This window comes from Canis aureus, chromosome 2, assembly GCF_053574225.1.
Source record: "Canis aureus isolate CA01 chromosome 2, VMU_Caureus_v.1.0, whole genome shotgun sequence".
NCBI classification, from domain to species: Eukaryota; Metazoa; Chordata; class Mammalia; order Carnivora; family Canidae; genus Canis; species Canis aureus.
Window position 1 is genome coordinate 1438752 of NC_135612.1, and position 19126 is coordinate 1457877.

The following is a 19126-nucleotide window of genomic DNA, read 5'->3' on the forward strand; positions in this document are numbered from 1 at the left end:
GGGGCCGCGCCTGCAGCTCACCTGCGCGTGGACGCGCGGAAATGGGCTCCTCCGGGCCCGCGTCCCACTTGGGAGAGGGCGCACGGGGCTCCCGGCGGGTGCCAGCGCCTCGGGGGGCGCGTCCTGCTCGCTCCGCGCCCCAGCCCGCGCGCAGGGCCTCCATCCGCGCTCCCCCCCCCCCCCCGGCTCCCGCCGTCCCGCGCCTCGTGGCCCTGCGCGCCCACCGCCCGGACGCGGCCACGCGAGAGGCAGCGCCTGCAAGGGCGGCCAGGGCGCCCCCCGGGAACCAGGGCCGTGTGCGCCCCACGCGCAGGGCCCCCCGGGAACAAGGGAGCCCCGGGCACCAGCGCCCCTCGCGCCCCTCGCCGCCCGCGCAGGTGAACCCCGGGAACAGGGGTGCCGCGGGCACCAGCGCCCCACGCGCCTCGCCCCACGCGCAGGGGCCCCCAGGAACGAGGGAGCCGCGGGCACCAGCGCCCCACATGCCCCTCGCCGCCGCGCAGGGGCCCCGGCAGCCGGGAGCGCTGGTGAGGAGCCGGCAGGGCCAAGGCGGGAGCAGCCCGTGGGGGCTCGGCCTCTCCCGCAGCCGCCCGAATCCCCACTTCGGGAAAAACTTGAGTCACTTGGAAAACACACTTTTGAGCTGACCTGGGCACGACTTCCTCTTAGTCGCTTCCTTCCTTCTCTCTGCCACGGGAGCCCGCAGACGGCGGCCGACACACCAGCTGGCGGAAGGGCGTGCCCGCGCCGTGGCCCTCGGCCCAGGTGTGTCCACGCGCCCAGGTGTGTCCAGCCGCCGGGGCCTGCCAGGTGCTGGCTTCTAGGACGGTGCACAGGCTTCCTGTCAGCACCACCTGGGGGAGCGGGGGTTCGGGGGGCAGCCTGAGCTGTGAGTAATCTGGGGACCCCCCTGGAGAGAGAATGACCCAAGGTTGCTGGAGCCCTCCTGGGGCTGCAGAGGGGCCTGAGGCCGGTGGCTGATGGATGGACCTGCAGCCCAGGCCTTTGGGGGCAGGGGAGCCCTCGCCACAGGGGGTCCTTGGGCCACGACAAACAGGGTCCGGGGGCTCTTTTACATGTAAGCAGCCGGCCAAGGCACAGCCCGGGTTTAAAACGCCCACATTATTGTCTACTCATTAGACCGAGCGGCATCCTGTGCTGCTAACAGCACTTCCTGAGGAAACAGGCTGAAATTCCAAGATAACATCATTAAGGAGCCAAGTGGCTCTAAGGCCCCAGGCGTTTACTTCTGGGGGTGCCTGAATGGCTGCAGGATTTTGCCCAAAATCAGACGCGGTTTCTTGGTCGTGTAGCAGATCTGATGGCGACGCAAGTGGTGCAAACAGGAAAGAAGACAAGAGGTTGCCTCAAATCCTCTACATGCTGATACACAGGGGTCTATGACGTCACCAAAGCTTCCAGAAATTCTTTGAGGCTCAAAATAGAGAAATTCATCTTTCAAAACTATTGATTAAAAAAATAAGCCTGGCGAGCAGGCGTCCCCCAGAAACACTCTCCTGTCCCCACAGGTCCTGCGGCCATGTCCCTGGCACAGCCTGCTGGCTCCAGCCTGGACCCCTCTGGGCACGACGCCCTGAGCCCGCAGCCCTCACAGCCCTCCATGCACATCCACGCCACGCTCCGGGGCTGCTGCTCCCCGGGCCTGCCTCCCCACCACCCGCTCGCAGCCTCCTTCCCCTTCAGGTCGGCCTAGCGGTCAGGGTGGCCACCCACGCCCAGCCAGGGCCTTGCTGCGTCTGGCCCGGCCCGGCCTCCACGGCCCTAACAGCTCAGTCGGCCCCGTGGGATTGCCGTGCACTTCCTGGCGCCTCCCATTGGACCAGGCCCCCAAAGGCAGAAACCCCGGCCGCCCCTACCTGCTTTGTTCCCATCCTGCTGCTCGTCACTTCATACAGGTTAAGCAGGTATCAGACGACAAGCAAACGGCTGAGCGACCCATGCCCAGACCCCACCAACACTGCACACACTCTTCTTGAGCGTGAGGCGCACCATTGGGCACAATTCCTGGCAGCCCGCGTGGCCACCAGCTTATTATAAACAGCTGCCCGCCACCCGCTGCAGGCCCCAGGAGCCGGCACAGCCTCGACGGTGCTGGCACAGACATTAAGGCCAAGCAGGAGCGGCAGTGAGGAAGAATGTGGCCGCGGTGCCAAAGCGGGGAGGTTCCACACACGACAGGAAGGGTGAGCTAACGCTTCACCTGCTGGGAGGACAAAATCCCCAAGGCCTTGACCGCTCAGGGGTCACTGTTAGAGACGCCATGGGAGCCACTCCAGCACAGTGGTGAGAGCGCTGTCCTGCTACCTTGAATCACATTTCAATGCTTCCCTGAAGAGGAAGGAAGGGGTCGGCACTCCCGTGTCCACTGCGGGGAGCTCCCCAAGCAGGTGTTTGCTCTTAGTGAACCGTGACCTTCGTGTGGACCCAGTAAAGGCCCGGGTTGGGCCGGCCTCCCAGGCAGGCCGGGGGCAGAGATCGCACCCCGAAGCCCCTGCGCCCTCCCAGCACATCTCACTCCGCCTCTCTGGCTTCTCCTCCGGCCCGAGGAACGACGTGAGACCGCGGGAGCGCACTTTCCAGAAGGGCAATTGCTGTGAATGACTGAAGAAGCTGTCCCAGCACTGAAGTGTTGCCATGAGCTCCCAAACCTGCAGATCGTATGATAATCACTCCTGAAGCGCCTGCCAGCCCTTAGGTATAATTATCATGTAATCTGCAAGGCATGTAATGTTTTCAAAACAAGCATGAATGGAGAAGAAAGCTAATGAGCCCCTCCGGTTTTTATTAGCACAGCCCCGCTCCGAGGTCAAAGGGACCAAGGTGTGGGGGCAAGAGGTCATGCGGGGAGCACCTCCCTCTGGCGGGAGGGCACCACCTTGTGATGCACCCTGACAGCCTTGGTCGCCTGTTGGCTCCCAGCAGATTCTGTGCCTTTGTGCTTTGTTTCCTGCTCAGCCGCCGCAGGTGGCTTCTGCATTTCCCATGTGAAGTATTCAAGAGAGTCCTAAGGACTTGTTAAGATCACCTCTGAGCAAGTTACCTTCATTAGGCCTGGTGGATGGAGGCTTTTCAGTTTGCTTCAAATGCCATGGAGAAAGGGGAAAATTGGGATAAAGAGGTCTACAAAGCATCTGAGCTCTGCTCCGGGTCCACAGTGAGGATTTCCCCTGTGCTGGAGAACACCATGGTGACTACCTACCTCTTCAGGAACCATCCATGGCCTAGTGTGAAATGAAGCAACTGTGCTTAAGAGACAAAGCACACCACAGTTTTACAGTCCAGGGCAGACGACCAGAAAATGGTGAATCGTGTGGCTATTTGGAGAGATATTAAGTGAAAGGTGATTTTGAAAACTGCAGGCCAATTCCAGCAGAGAAGAGCTTATTTAACAGTTATAGTGACAAGTGTCTAGCCTGTGTTGGACAGCAGGTGGAATCACGGGATTGTGAGGGCCTACAGGGCACGTCCTCAATCCTACACAGAGGCTGGCCATCAGTCCTTCTGCTGTCACAGAGCACAGGACCTGACACACGGAGTGATCTCAATACTGACTGAATGAACAAGATCCATATAAAAATCAACAGTTTCCAGAGCTCTTGGCTTATAGCAAATTTAGGCGGCAGACAGTAGAGAGAAGAATGGAGTTTGTTAGCATGCAGGCTTCCATCCCTGTCCCTATGTGGTGTCCAACCTACTTCTGCTCTTCCCTTCCCTCCTCCCCTTGTCATCCCCTCCCCTGACCTGGGGCCACTGCCCCTAGCCCAGGCCAGAAGACCTTTCTCCCCAGGCTTCTATCCCCTGGCCAGCTGGCCAATCCTCCAGAGCCCAGCAGTCAGATTCAGCAAAGGACAGTGCTTGGTCTCATACCAGAGACAAAAATGTCAAGGCTGAATTTTCTTTTCTTTTTTTTTTTTTTAATTTTGTTTGGTTTTTAGTTTTATTTCATAAACCTATTTAAAGAAAACCAGGGAAATATAGAAAAGAAGAACAAATGGAAAAGTTACCCAGAGTCACTATGGCCTAGCTTTGATATTTTAAGTGTATTTCCTTCTTATCTCTTCTTCTAAGTAATATTTTTTTTCTATAACTATGGGCACATAGTTCATAGCATATCATTTGTATTTTACTCTGACTTAAGCCATACTTATTTTCCTGTAATGATATTATACATTTTTCATAAATGTTTTTAATGGCCATAGGATGACAGCATAATTTATGTACCCTTTGCTCTATGATAGCAAAATGATATTATTTCTAATTGTTCATGATTCTCCAATGTGCCATGAGGAATATCCATCTGAATATAGTATTTTATCTAAAATTATTTTCTTAGGGAAAATTGTATGACCTAGTGTTAGATAAAGCCTTAAGAATGATACCAAAGTAGACCCATAAAGAAAAAGACTGATGATTTGGACCTCATCAAATCAAGAACTTTTCTCTGCTTAAGACACTGCCAAGCAAATGAAGAGACAAGTCATAGATATGACAAAATATTTGCAAATCATGTAGTATTGGACAGACTGTCCAGAATACATTAACAAAAAAACTATAAAAACTCAACAAGAAAACAACCCAGTTACAAAATGTGCAAAGATCATGAGCAGAATCTCTAGTAAAGAGGATATAGGGATGGCAAATAAGTACATGAAAAGATGTTCAACATCATTAGCCATTAGATAAATGCAAATACAAACTACAATTAGATATCACAACAACCTATCAGAATAGCTAAAATAAAAAAATACTGATCACACAGTGCCGATGAAGAACTAGACTCTCATATATTGCTGGAAGGAATGCAAAGTGGTATAGCTACTCTGAAAAATGGTTTTGTAGTCACATATAAAGTTAAAATTTCCTGACCACTGACCCTGCAACCTCACTTCTTGCTATTTACTAGAGAAATAAAAACTTAGATTCACACAAAAGCCTGTACACATCATCCATAGATTTGTTTGTAACTGCTAATAATTGGAAATTACTCAATGTTTTTCAATGAGCAGGGGCATAAGCCAACTGTGGCATGTCCATACAATGAAATACTACCAAGTAGTAAAAAGGACCAAACTACTGATATGCTAAACAACTTGGATAAATTTTGAAAACGTTATGCTGAGTCAAAGTTGCCAGTCTCAAAGGTTGAATATTGTATGATTCCACTTATCTGACATTCTTGAAGACAAAATCATAGGGGCTAAGGTAGGGGGTGTGACAATAAAGGGACAGCTCAAGGGAATTTTTTAGATGATGGGACAGTACAGCTTCCTGATTGTGGTGGTTTAAGAATCTACACATATGTTAAATCTCATAAAATTCTACCTCAAAAGGAAAAAAAACAGTCAAATTGTAGGATTATTTTTGGAAACTGAGTTAAATTTAAAAAGAGACTTAATTTTTAGGGAAAATCACCAAAAGTTCACTAAATAGGGCAGTCATCAGATGAAGCAGCCGTGAGGAGTTTCATTAACTGTTAAGCTCAACCACATGGAGGCTAAGACGTGGTGAGACCTGCCCAAGGCCACTGGCAAGCCTGAGTAGGAAAAATTACACCCAGCCGCCTCAGTGCTGTCTCCATAAGTGCCCAGATCTCTTCAAGAGGGGCTGTGAGAACTTGTGCAATAATTTTCTTCTCGCGAATCTGGCCGGAGAGGCTACAGCGGGAGGAGGAGCAGAGGGGAACTGCATCGCTGCATTTTGGAAAATCAGCCCCATTCAACAAAAAATCTTGGTCCAATGAGTCTCGGACCAGGTGCCCTCCTGCCAGTGAGCTTGCAGGGCACACCTGTGCAGGACTTCCCATCCAGCTGTCAGGAGGAGGAGGTGGTCAGAAAGTTGGTCCAGGGACGGCTGGTGAAAGCACCCACATATAGAAGAGAAGCTAATGCATTGTAACAAGAGTAAAGACCTGAACACCTCAAAGAATTGTAGGATTGTGCTCCCCAAATGAAGACAATTGAAGTAATTCAGTCTTTCACGTCAGTGAATTATTTCCTGGTGATGGGAAAATATATGCACTTAAATATGGAGAACACATACACATATGTATATTCAAAATGTCTCATTTTCCCATATTTTCCGTAAATTTTCATATAGCCTCAAAGTGGCTGGGAGCTTCAGGATGGATAGGCTAACAAGTAAAACAAACGCAGTTCTGACTAAATCGACTGAGAAATCAATTTGCGGATAGGTTATGGCCTGCTGCAGGTGGTGGTGAGGGCCCTGCAGCCCACGGCAGCCCATGGCTCCAGCCGCACACGACCTGCAGGGCGCCAGGCACCAGGTGGCAGGTCTGAGCCTGGGAAACCAGCTTGGTATCTGGAGGAGAAGCCCTGACTTGGTTCCACGTGGTTCCACGCTGCACCGGCGTCTCCCAGGCCCGCACCCCCAAGGCGGCCCACAGCGGGCACCGCAGGGAGGATGCCGTCTACACCCGCAGGCCAGAGAGCAGGAGGGGCCTGAGGCCGGGGACCAGCCCTCCCCACCACCCGCTGCATTAGGAAATCCGCTCTGAGAGCTTCGCACACTCTGGAATATGGAAACTCCACTTATTTTCCCCAAATGTATTTGATTTTATCCAGGAAGAATTGAAAGGACAGATTTTCAAAGCTGCAGGTAACCTTAGAGGCCCCGTATTACCACCTGCACAGGTGAGGGGGGAAGGCGGAGGGAGGGGACCCGGCATCTGCCAGGAGTCTGGGCCACGGGCTCCCGCATCTGCTGGCTGGCTCCCCCCACCCCCACCCACCTCCGGCCCCCCCACCTACCCCCACTTATCTCCGGTACCCCAAAGTGGAGACATTTCCTGACGGGCTGGGAGGGACTTCTGCTACATCAGGTGATCTGGTTCCATTGCCTGAAATCAAACAGAGCATAAATGTCCTAAATTTTCAGAGCACCAAATTTGGGGGGACAAGTAAAATTTTCACAGTTTCGTCCATCTTACTTTTTATTGTATATACACAGACTTAGAGAAAACTCTCCAAGGGAAAGGATAACAAATTTTGTTTGCCTGCTACCCCCTGCGTATGCCTGTATTATTTCAATATTTGGTTTGGGGAAGTAACAGGAAAATGTGATAATGACTCCATTGCAAAATCAACTCAGACTATTCCAGGAGAGGCAATTAGATTCTTTTTGTAGGTTTTCCTAGGAAGTTGGGGATTTGGTGTTGGAAGAAAACAATCACAATTGAGTTGCATTTATCTCAAATTTGACTGTATCTGGCCTGAGAGTGGGGCCTACGTTTATGAATACCAGCAGGTAGGGGATCCCTGGGTGGCGCAGCGGTTTGGCGCCTGTCTTTGGCCCAGGGCGCGATCCTGGAGACCCGGGATCGAATCCCACATCGGGCTCCCGGTGCATGGAGCCTGCTTCTCCCTCTGCCTATGTCTCTGCCTCTCTCTCTCTCTCTCTCTTTCTGTGACTATCATAAATAAAAATAAATAAATAAAACTTTAAAAAAAAATGAATACCAGCAGGTAAATGGCAGTAAATGTCTAATGAATAAATGAATGATATTCCTGCCCCATAAAATGTTGTCTATGGCTACAAAAATTTAAAGAGGTTTTGTGATATTTCAGCTCAATATAATTTTCTCTCTAACTCTGTTTAAAAATGGAAAAGAATCTTTTTTTCAAAAAAAGAACAGGTTACCTGGCCAAATATTTATTCTCCTATGTGCAAGCAGATGCCAGAAAACCACTGCTAAGGAATATAGGGGAGGGCATGAATGTACAAAATGTACAAGATTCCTTCCAGGGATCCCTGGGTGGCGCAGCGGTTTGGCGCCTGCCTTTGGCCCAGGGTGCGATCCTGGAGACCTGGGATCGAATCCCACATCGGGCTCCCGGTGCTTGGAGCCTGCTTCTCCCTCTGCCTGTGTCTCTGCCTCTCTCTCTCTCTCTGTGACTATCATAAATAAATAAAAAAAATTAAAAAAAAAGATTCCTTCCAACTCTAAGATTCAGTGATTCTGTGGTAAATTAGAGGCCCGTAAATCCAAATTATTCAAAATGTTATTCTCTCACCCACATTTTTCTTTCTTCAATTGCTATCTTTTTTTAAATTAATTAATTTATTTGAAAGGGGGGGCAGAGGGAGAGAGAGTCTCAAGCAGACTCTGCATTGAGCACAGAGCCCAAATGGGGGCTCAATCTCATGACCCTAATATCATGATCTTGAGGTCAGGACCTGAGCCAAACCAAGAGTCGGGCGCTTAACCGACTGTGCTACCCAGGTGCCCAGAATTGCTATCTTTCTTAAATCAAAAATATTTTTGGTAAATAATATTGATGAAAATTGATGTGATTATGCTATATTAATGTATACTATCTATATCATCTCTATCTATCTATCTATCTATCTATCTATCTATCTATCGATAAGCCCAAGCCAGGACATATATTCATATACATAGCACATATATTTATGTATTCCTATATATGAAATTTTTATTTTTAAATTGAGACTTCAGTTATGTAACTGATTTATTTGGGTACCAGATAATTTATCTATCATGAATGTCAAGTGCCAAAGGGTGCTATCTTGTCATTAAGATCGGCACCATGCTCCAACTGACCACTTCTATTCCATTTACGACCATAAGGGATTGGTTATTTGATGCTTCTGTCAACTTGGCAATGATTTTACACATCACTGAGATACCATCGAAACAATATGCATCTCTAAGCCTCAAGCAGGAATTTAAAACTTTTTTTCACAGTTGCCTTTCTCTCAAGGAAATAGTAATGATAATATAAATATTTGTATAGGAATTTATCATTTGAAAAGCAGTTCCATATATTTATTTGATATAGAGCTTTTTATATCTGAATGCCTCAAAACAATACTGCATCTACCATTTTATAGATAAGAACACTTACATTCAAAACAATTGAGTGACTTGCCCAAAATTACCCAAATAGTAAGCGATTGAGTTGAGACTAAAAACCTAGTTTTTGGCACCTGGGTAACTCAGTCAGCTGAGCATCTGCCTTTGGCTCAGGTCATGATCCCAGGGTCCTAGGATTGAGCCCCGCATCGGGCTCCCCACTCTATGGGAGTGCCTGCCTCTCCCTCTCCCTCTCCCGCCACCTGTTTGTGCTCTCTGTCAAATAAATAAATAAAATCTTCTTTAAAAACAAACCACAAAACCTAGTTTTCTTTTTTTTAACATAGTTTTCTAATTTTTGATTCAACATTCTTTGTCCACCGTCCTAATAATTGATAAATGTCCTCAGCATTGAGTTAATAATAGGGTTCTTTGATTTTTCTGAATGCTCTTTAATGTAAATTGTACAAATGTGATGAGTGTAAGTACTAGAGAAATAGTCCCTGCAGAAACAGATTGTTTGATTTCTCGAATTTTTTCAAAATCCCTTTAAAAAGTGTAGCAGTGACATATAACTTTTTAATAAAGATAATTAGGATGCATTTATATGTTCACAGGGTCTGCTACAATAAAATGAAATGAAAAATCAAATTGTGCTATAATCCCAGATAGGAATATATCATGCCTATATCTATATGACTCCAAAATTACTGTTTTTTTTTTTTCTAAATTTATATTGCAGAGTCTATTTAATTTTTCCACTTTTTGGCCATAGTTTTGACATAGCAGAGCTAAGCCTTTTATCTAAAGAAACATAAATACTCAAATGAAAATAAAAAAAACTCAGTCCAATATATCTGTTTTTTTCTTACACAAATCTTTTGTTAGTTATTTTTTACATTTGACTTCAGGATCTGCTCTTAGATCTTAAGCTTTTTAAGCTCTGAAATTATATCTAGTTTATATTTGTCTCCAACACCCTGTTAGGAACAGAGGAATGGTCTAATAATAAATGTGTATTGAATTTAATAAAACATCAAATAGATGAGTCTCCACAATATCCTTCTCTATGATCGTTGGTAATTTTTCACAGCTGTTTTAGTTTCTCAACAAAATGAAAACCATTTCCTTCAATGTGGACCACCACTCCTCTCCTAAGATCATCTCATCCCATGGCTTGGGAACCATGACTCTCCTGGTTTCCAGATCCTCCTTTCCCTTGAATGTTGGTGCTTCCCAGGGTCCTCCTTTCTACTTGCTTCTGTTCCTCTTGCCACATCATCCCTGTCTTCCTATACTAATAATTCCCAAATGTGTATCTGTAGCTCGTAATTTTTTTTTTTTAAAGAAGCTTCCACCACCAGCATGGGGCCCAACGCAGGGCTTGAACTCACAACCCTGACATCAACAGCTGAGGTTAAGGGTCAGAAGCTTAACTGACTCAGCCACCCAGGCACCCCTGCAGCTCATAACTTAGTTGCGTTCTAGGCCTATAGATCTAGCTGCCACTGACTGGCTTCACATGTCACTCAGGTATTACTTGTCCCTCCAGATTTGGTGCTCTGAAAATTTAGAGCGCATATGCTATTTGATTTCAGGCAATGTAACCAGATCATCTGACGTAGCAGAAGTCCCTCCCAGCCCGTAAGGAAAATGTCTCCACTTTGGGGGCCTGGGGGCGGGGAGCCCTCAAGCCCTGACTCCTGGCAGATGCCATTCTGACAAGGCTGCTGGGATGCCCTCCACCTCCCTCCCCTCACCTGTGCAGGTGGTAATACAGGGCCTCTAAGGTGACCTGCAGCTTTGAAAACCTGTCCTTTCAACTCTTCCTGGAATAAAACCAAATACATTTGGGGAAAATAAATGGAGTTTCAATATTCCAGAGTGTGACAAAGCTTACTAAGGCCCTTCTAGACTGTGAATGTCTTAGAGCAGATTTCCTGACGCAAATTCGAGCCAGGTGTTGCTGGAGGGGGTCATTGAAAGGATGTGACTGCTGGTTGACCTGTGAACTACACCTCAAGCTGAACTTAATCTCTTTCTCTCCACAGCTGGCCCTTCTTATCATGCCCCTCATTCCCATAGTCTAACCAAGCCAGAAACCCTGAAGTCCTTGATTCCCTCTGCCCCTCATTTCCTACCTTCTAGGAGCCATGATGCCCCGGTGAATCTGCCTCCTTAGAATCTTCTCAGAATGGTCTCTTTTCTTCATCCTCATTACTACAGCTTTTATAGAGGCTCCTATAATTCTCTTAAGTAATGTGGCCTCCCACCCCATTCTCAATGCTATAGCCCAAGTCCTCATTGTAAAAGGGAAATATGATCAAGTTCCTCCTGGATTAAATCATACTGATTGGTTCAGTTATTCTCAAGATAAAATCCAGCTTCTCAGCAGAACCTCAAGGCTTTCCATGATCTGATTCCTTCTCTCTCTAGCTTCTCCCTTTGCCTTGTGCTCCAATACAAGCCATTCTGACCTACTTTTATTTTCCTGCATATGCTGTCCTCCAATACCAATGCAGATGTCTCATACTTTCAGGCCAAAAATGAAGGAAGGAGATGGGGATTCCATATCTGCCGCTAGCAGATTGGAGGAATAAGACATCCAAGGATAATGTGGGAAACTACCAAGAGGAGAGGAAAGAAGGCTGGGGCTAGAGATTTGTGTTTGACAAGAGAGTAAGAATGAGGTTTATAAGTTGGAACACCTTTGTGGGTTTCTCCAGGAAGAGGAAAATCCAGGGGAAGTTCTGGAGAAGAAAGAAAAAATTCCATTACTCATAGACAACTTGAGAGTTAAGAGAGCCGTGAATCCTTCCTGATTTCCTAATTCCCATCGTTCTCCAGTAGGCATCACGTAAGGACATTTCACTTCTCTTCTCATGCTCCTAATTAATAACAAAATTAGAGGCATCTGGGTGGCTCCATTGGCTAGGTGTCTGACTCTTGATTTCAGCTCAGGGTTATGATCTCAAGGTTGTGAGATTGAGCCCTGCATCAGGCTCCACACTGGTGTGGAGTCTGCTTAAGATTCTCTCTTTCTCCCTCTGCTCTTCCCTCCTTTCTAAAAAATAAAAATAACAAAATTCCTAATGGTTAGCATTTACTGAGAATATGCAGCAATCATTTTCTTAAGTGCTTGATATAATATCTCATTTAATTGTCACATCAACCTTAGGAGGGAGGTGGTTTTATTCCCATTTCATAGATGAGGTCACTGATGGATGTGGGTCAAATGTCCTGAAATAACTTTCCATGCCAGCACAGATAAAGGAATGATTCGCTCATAGATCTGTCTAGAATCAGACATAAAGAAAAGTGACATCTCTTACCCAGACTAGCTCTCTTACCTGTGAATAAAGGCTTTGTTGTCATGGTAGATTTTTTTATGGTGAGACAATTAGTGTATGATTGATATTAAATGTATTAGATGCTGTCTCCTTTATTTAATGATTGCCATGTGCATAACATGACCTTTGTCCTTGAGAAAAACTAGAGTGTAATGATGATCTCTATCAGATAATTCTTTTCTCCTTCACAGCAGATGCACAGATTGAGAAATGGTTAAGTGTGGCGGTTTGAGCAACCTTATCTGAGTTCAATATAATGCAAAGAAAGCTAATGCAATCAATTAATTCAATGGCCTTGTAGAGACATGACCTTTTCCATGAGAGAACTAGAGCTACAGTTTATTAATGACATATTCCCAACTTCTACATATATAAACAAAACTCTTGAACATGAAGGACACCCGAAGATATGAGACACCATGAATCAAACTTAGTTGAATGTATTAGTGGCAATGCTTTGCTGATTATCAGAGCCCAAGATCACACAAAATTAATAAAATGGCAACTGCATAAGGACAGAGGGGTTTTTAGCATCTGAATGTGTACCTTTCTTTTATCAAAGATATTGAAGGGATCCCTGGGTGGCTCAGCAGTTTAGCGCCTGCCTTTGGCCCAGGGCGCAATCCTGGAGATCCGGGATCGAATCCCACGTCGGGGTCCCGGTGCATGAAGCCTGCTTCTCCCTCTGCCTGTGTCTCTGCCTCACTCTCTCACTGTGTGCCTATCATAAGTAAATAAAAATTTTTAAAAAAGATATTGAAGAGGAAATATTTGTATTTATTTATTTTTTTATTATATATATATATTTTTTAGAGAGAAAGAGAGAGCAGGGTGGAGGGCAGAGGAAGTGGGGAGAGAAAGGTGCAGGACTGGATTTCAGGCCCCTGAGATCATGACCTGAGCTGAAATCAAGAGTTCAACGCTCAACTGATGGAGCCACCCAGGTGTCCCTAAGAGGAAATATTTTAAAAATCAATATAAATAACATTCCTCCTACAAACACTACACCAGTCTCAGACTTAAAAGTGCTGAAAAATCATCTTACATATCCTCTCATTGGGAATCCATCTTCTCCTTTGTATTTCTCATGCAGCTGATTTTCAACTTAGCATATATGTTATATCGAGATCCACGTGAGCAAATCAGATAGTCATAGGAAAAATACATGGAAAGAAATGAGGCAGTGGAGGAATGGAGAGATGTGAGGGAGAGAGAGCTGCAAAATAGTGGCCCATATTGTAAGAATGATGGTTTATCTCAAAAGACCTGATCCTCTTTTAATTCAGAGATAATTTTTATGCTGTAGCCAGAGCAAAGTAAATGTGGATGCACTTCATCATTAGACTTGCACGTGCTCTTGTTTCCCCGTCTTCTGGTGGTTTGAATGTCATTCACTTTCTGTGAAGCAGCAACTAAGAATTTTTAGAGACATATTAACTCTTCCATGTGAATGGGCTCCTCATGGTAACTTACCGGTGCTGTATGTATACAAAGTGCTGCTCTAGGGGCCGCCAGACACCGGCAGGTGTCTAACTTAAGTCTCAAGAGTAAAACCAACCCCTTGGCAAATGTAAAAACAACACATATATAATATTCCATATTTGTGTGTGTGTGTGTGTGTGTGTGTGTGTGTGTGCCAACAGAAATCCAAGGTAATCATTAGGCTGTGTCTGGTCAACAACACAATAAGTAAGAGGACGTTGGCATGGCATTTCTAGCCATCTGGATGGCTAAATAAGATTACTGCTAAGAGCTAACTAGAAACTGTCTGGTAGATTTTATCAAAACAGACACTAGTTCTGGATAATTCAGACCAAAAGACTGATGTTTCCTCTAACTAGAAAATCATTTTAAGAGGGAATTTGAAACCAATGTAAAAACCATTTCTTTAAGGCCTCCCTTCACGGTGTGAAGACAAAATCTTAGACTGCAGAGAACCAGGGTTGGAACTACCTGAGGGGCAGTTTTTAAGCTGATGGGCAATTGAGAGCCATTTTTTGGCTATTCAAATTCCTTTTCTTTTTCCTTTTGTTTATCATCAAAATGCCTACAAAGATTCTCCTTTGATTTTTCCCCTGCTTGAGTGTTGCTAATAGAGAAAGTAGAAAACTTAACTGCCCAAATTGTGAGTTTAGCTAAAAATTATCCAGCCTTTGAACTGGGCTCAAACTGAGTGGTAATGTATAACATCAGAATTCTGGTCATTTAACCTAAGGACACCTGCAAACTATTCAAATGAACAAAAAGCAAAATAAAACAAACAAAAAACGGGGGGGGGGGGGTGGGGGGGGAGGGAGGGGAGTAAGTGCATTGGCTCGTGCAATTCGCCACCTTGATGGAAAGGTCAAATCAGCGAAAATAGCTGGAATAGCCTGTGCTGGGTGGTAAGATTTAGTTCAATTTAATCACATTTATTCTGTGTCCCCCCCCAACCATGTGCTTATCGCCATGTGACTGATGAAATACGACTTTATCCCTGTCTCAAATGCTTCAAACCTATAAATCAATACTTGCAGTTTAGTTCCATATACCCACGATTGGTGTGGAGCCAGAAAGTATGGTTTACTGCAGCCAGTTGTGGGAGTAAAACTGGGGTGGCGGAAAGAGAGACAAGCAGGAAATGTGTGTCATTTTCAGTGACCGAGACTGGAATTTAAAGATAAATAGTAACCAAGATGGCCTGAAGTCCTCTCAGTTTGGCTAGACTTTAGGTAGGTTTGCTTCTGACTTTGTAGGCCCTGACCTTCCTTTTCTTAGAGCATTTGCCTTAGAAAACTTGTCATTTCTTTCTTTATCCCTTTAAGATGAAAATCTCTTTCAAATCCCCCTGCCAGGTTTTTAGCCAAGACTATCTTTCTCAAAGCCTTGGGAGCCACCTCCTTGAAATGTACTCATCCAGAGAGATAATTCCCGGGGCGCCTCAGTGGCTCAGTTGGTTAAGCGCCTGACTTGATTTCAGCTCAGGTCAGGATCTCAGGCTCCTAGGATCGAGCTCCACCCCAGGCGATTCCAGAGGCAGGCTCCATACGCAGCAGGAAGTCTGCTTGACATTCTCTTTCTCTTTTTCTGTCCCTCCCTCCACTTGTGTGCACTCTTTCTTTCACTAAAACAAATAAATAAATCTTTAAAAAAGAAAAAAGAAAGAAAAGAAAGAAAGAAAAAGAAGAAAAAGAAAAAGAAAAGAAAAAGAAAAAGAAAAAGAAAAAGAAAAAGAAAAAGAAAAAGAAAAAGAAAAAGAAAAAGAAAAAAGAAAAAGAAGGAAGATAATGCCCCTATCTCCCAGTCTCTTTGTGAGGGTAGGACCCTGACTTCCCTGGTGCCAGTTGGCAAACACAGGTGGAGTAATCACAGAGGAAAACACAAAGTCAGGAACTCACGGTGCTGGACACGTCCAGGATGGACCAGTCCCTAACATCCCCCAGTACTTCCCCGTAGTTGCTCTCATGCTCAAAACCCTCCTGCCCTGTATTCCAGTGGAGTAGAGTTCAGATTTGGTTTCCCTCTCCCCTTGCCCTGAATACACTGTCAAAGTCGTGAATAAAGTCTTCCTTGCCTGTTTCACTTTGTCAGGTGTGATTCTACGCTAACGATAGAAAGGCATAGACACGAAGGGAGGACCTCCTCGGTCAGAGGACACAGCACCGGCAACACTCTGGAAGCATCCTATTCCACTATGTATTTGAGGAGATCTACCCATATTTGCAATGTATGTGACGCTGTCGTCTGCCTACACCCCACACTGTGTGCACTTGTGTCGGCATCTCGCACCTCCACCTCAGCATCAGCCATGCCAGGATGCTCTGGGGTGCACTTCTGAGAATCCCACCCATCGTCCTCTACTCTCCCCCACCCAGCCTGGAAGAGACTTACTTAATGCCACTGGATTGTAGGTCTAAAAATGGCTAAAATGGCATATTTGATGTTTTGTATGTTTTACCACAATTAAAGAAACAAAAGGAATCCTCCTAAGAAGTTGCATCCCTGGAGAGCATCGATGGTGTGACCAAAGAATGGAATCCATGGTTAGACCAGTTGGGAGGCCTGACCTCCAGCTGGAAGTTACTCTCCTTTGCCCCAGTCTCCACTATCAAGAGGAGAACAGAATGGGATTCTCTGGGGCTCCTGGGTGCTCATCTGCCTTCAGCCAGGGCATGACCCCGGGGTCCAGGGATCAAGTCCCACATTTGTCTCCCCGCGTGGAGCCTGCTTCTCCCTCTGCCTGTGTCTCTGCCTCTCTCTGTCTCTGATGAATAAATAAATAAAATCTTAAAAAAATAAAAAAAAGGATGTGATTATGTATGTAGCTCCAGACCTGTGCCGAGGCAGCAGCAAGAGCCACAGAGACATTCTTCCTGTAAGTGCAAAGAGGAGCCGTGAGAGGCGGCTGGCGGCAGCCACACTGGGGAGCATATATCCAGAGCTTTAAATACAGAGGATGATCCCTGACCTTGAAATCTGAAAATTCAGGACCTGCAGATATAGAGACTAAGAATATTTTGTATTTGTACATCAGAGGCCTGAGCCCCAGGCCCGTAGGCCTCCCCTTGCATTTGCACAGGCTGCTCCAGTGAGTCACTGGTGACCTCCCAGCAGCCAGCATCTACCCCACTCCTGCCTCCGTCTTCCTGGGGCAGCCCGAGCCTTGGAGTGCAGGCCACAGCACTGTAGCCACCCACCCAGGGTAAGGCTGCAGGTAGAGAAGCCTTCCACTTGCGTGGTAGCCATGGGGTGGGGAAGAAATGGGTCCCCTGCACCCAGAGTGCACGGCCTAGGTAAGCAGTGCCCCTTAGGGCAGGTAATGGCCCTTGCCAGGCTTCCTGAGTGGGTGTGCGGCCTACTAGAGACCAACCCAAATACTGAGCCTCTCCTGAGACCCAGGCCCAGGCCTGACAGGACAAGCTCTGTCTCCTGCTTCCCTTTCCTCCTTCCTCCCTAGTGAGGAGGGGGAAATTAGAAATTATGCAAAGCAAGTGTGAACTATGGAACATTTCTTTAAATCATTGAAATTTCTTGGAGTTTAGCTTTAAAAAAAAAAAAAAAATCACAGCTAGTGTTTTATCCCCACTTAGTGGCCAACGGTGGGCATTGCAGTGAGAATTTTAATCCCAAAGCATCAGCTCTAAATTCTAACTTTATTTTCTATCTAAATCCTGCTTAGCACAGCATATGAGGAATCTTCGATTAGCTAAGGAGACTCAATTTAGAAAGTCAAATACAGGGATCCCTGGGTGGCGCAGCGGTTTGGCGCCTGCCTTTGGTCCAGGGCGCGATCCTGGAGACCCGGGATCGAATCCCACATCGGGCTCCCGGTGCATGGAGCCTGCTTCTCCCTCTGCCTGTGTCTGCCTCTCTCTCTCTCTCTCTCTCTCTCTCTCTCTGACTATCATAAATAAATAAAAATTAAAAAAAAAAAGTCAAATACAGGGGCCCTTTCCTAATGCTCTCTAGGTCCTTCAATCGCTGGGTTTACCAAGAGGACACGTGTAACGAAGACTTGGTTCTGAGGCTGTGATGCCAAAACAACAATCATTATAATATAGCTAATATCTGCTGAGTGCTCACCATGTTCCAGAGAAGATTGCAATGCTTTTCAGGACAACTTTTTGACTCCACAATAGCTATGTGGTAAGTTCTCCTGTACCCAATTTCTAGAAGAGAGTGGGTAATAAAGACAAGTGAATAATTTGCCCCAAGACCAACCACCTATTAACTGGCAAAGCCAAGACGTAAAGCCAAACAGTCCAGCTCCAGAATCTGAAGTCTATACAGCATTAGGACCGTGGGATTATTCAAAAGCAAGATGCGCTCAAGGTGGAAAATTTGGAAACCAAACAGGCAAACACGATTTATAGCTCCTGTTCTCTTTGTGATATTTGTAATACACCTTCCAGTCTTCATATCACGTATAGTTTTTAACCCCCCAAAAAGAGATTGGACTTTACGTAATAAATATACAGTATCCTAATGTTTCAGGTTTGTCTATTACGAATAAAGTAGAAGCATAAACATTAAAAGCACAAGTAAAATCATCAATTCCAAGCTCCTACCATTAAAAATCACTTTTGTTACGTGTGTCTATTTTTATGTCCATGTGCATAGGTATCGCCTTAGGAAAAGACAGATCCCATTAAAAAATAGAATATTGATTTACAAAGCGTTTTGGACCTAACGTTTTGTCTTAGCATATCGGGAACATCTTGCTATACTGACACATGCACCTCTATATCCAAATTGAATGGCTGCATCCTCTACAGGATAACTTACCCAATCTCATATTTTTGAATTGCTTTTGCATCTGTGTTGAAAATCGATCAATCTCATATGTGGGTGTCTATCGTTAGGCTGTCTGCTCTATTGATCTTTCTGTCTCTCTTAATTCTGGTACCACAATCTCGGTCAGTGTAACTTTAAACTACGTCAGAAGAGTAGAAGTCGGGAAGTAGAAGTTAGCCAGATTTGGTTCTTCTATGGCAATTCCATGCCCTCTGCATTTCCTTATGCATTTTAGAGTTCACTATTAAAATATACAAATAATCCTGTTGAGCTTTTCATTGGGATTGTCTTATACCTTTGAAATCAAATTAGGGAGAATTGCTGTTTTATCCATGTTTACCCCCAACCATGGCATCTGTTTATTTAGGAGTTCTTTAATTCCTTTCAGGATGGTTTGCAGTCTGCGGTGTATAGGATCTGCATATTTCTTCTCATAGATATCTCTGGGTACTACATATTTTCATGCCTTCATAGATATCTTCTCATAGATATCTCTGGGTACTACATATTTTCATGCCTTCATAAATGGTAGTGTTATTTCCAATTGCTTGTTGCTAGTCTATTGACCTCACTTTTCCCAACCTTGCCTAACTTACTTATTAGGAGGTCTAGTAAATACAGAGCTATGTTGATGCCACAGGATCGTCTA

General features: G+C 45.6%; 1 long non-coding RNA gene across 2 annotated transcripts in view; it reads right to left on the minus strand.

Annotated features, from left to right (window-relative positions):
• LOC144291795 (uncharacterized) overlaps positions 1 to 19126 on the minus strand; it is a 71277-nt gene that overhangs the window by 38142 nt on the left and 14009 nt on the right. For both annotated transcript variants that reach the window (XR_013359348.1, XR_013359352.1), the window contains one exon: positions 6789 to 6877. This is a non-coding gene — a long non-coding RNA (uncharacterized LOC144291795). The remainder of the gene's footprint in view (positions 1 to 6788; positions 6878 to 19126) is intronic.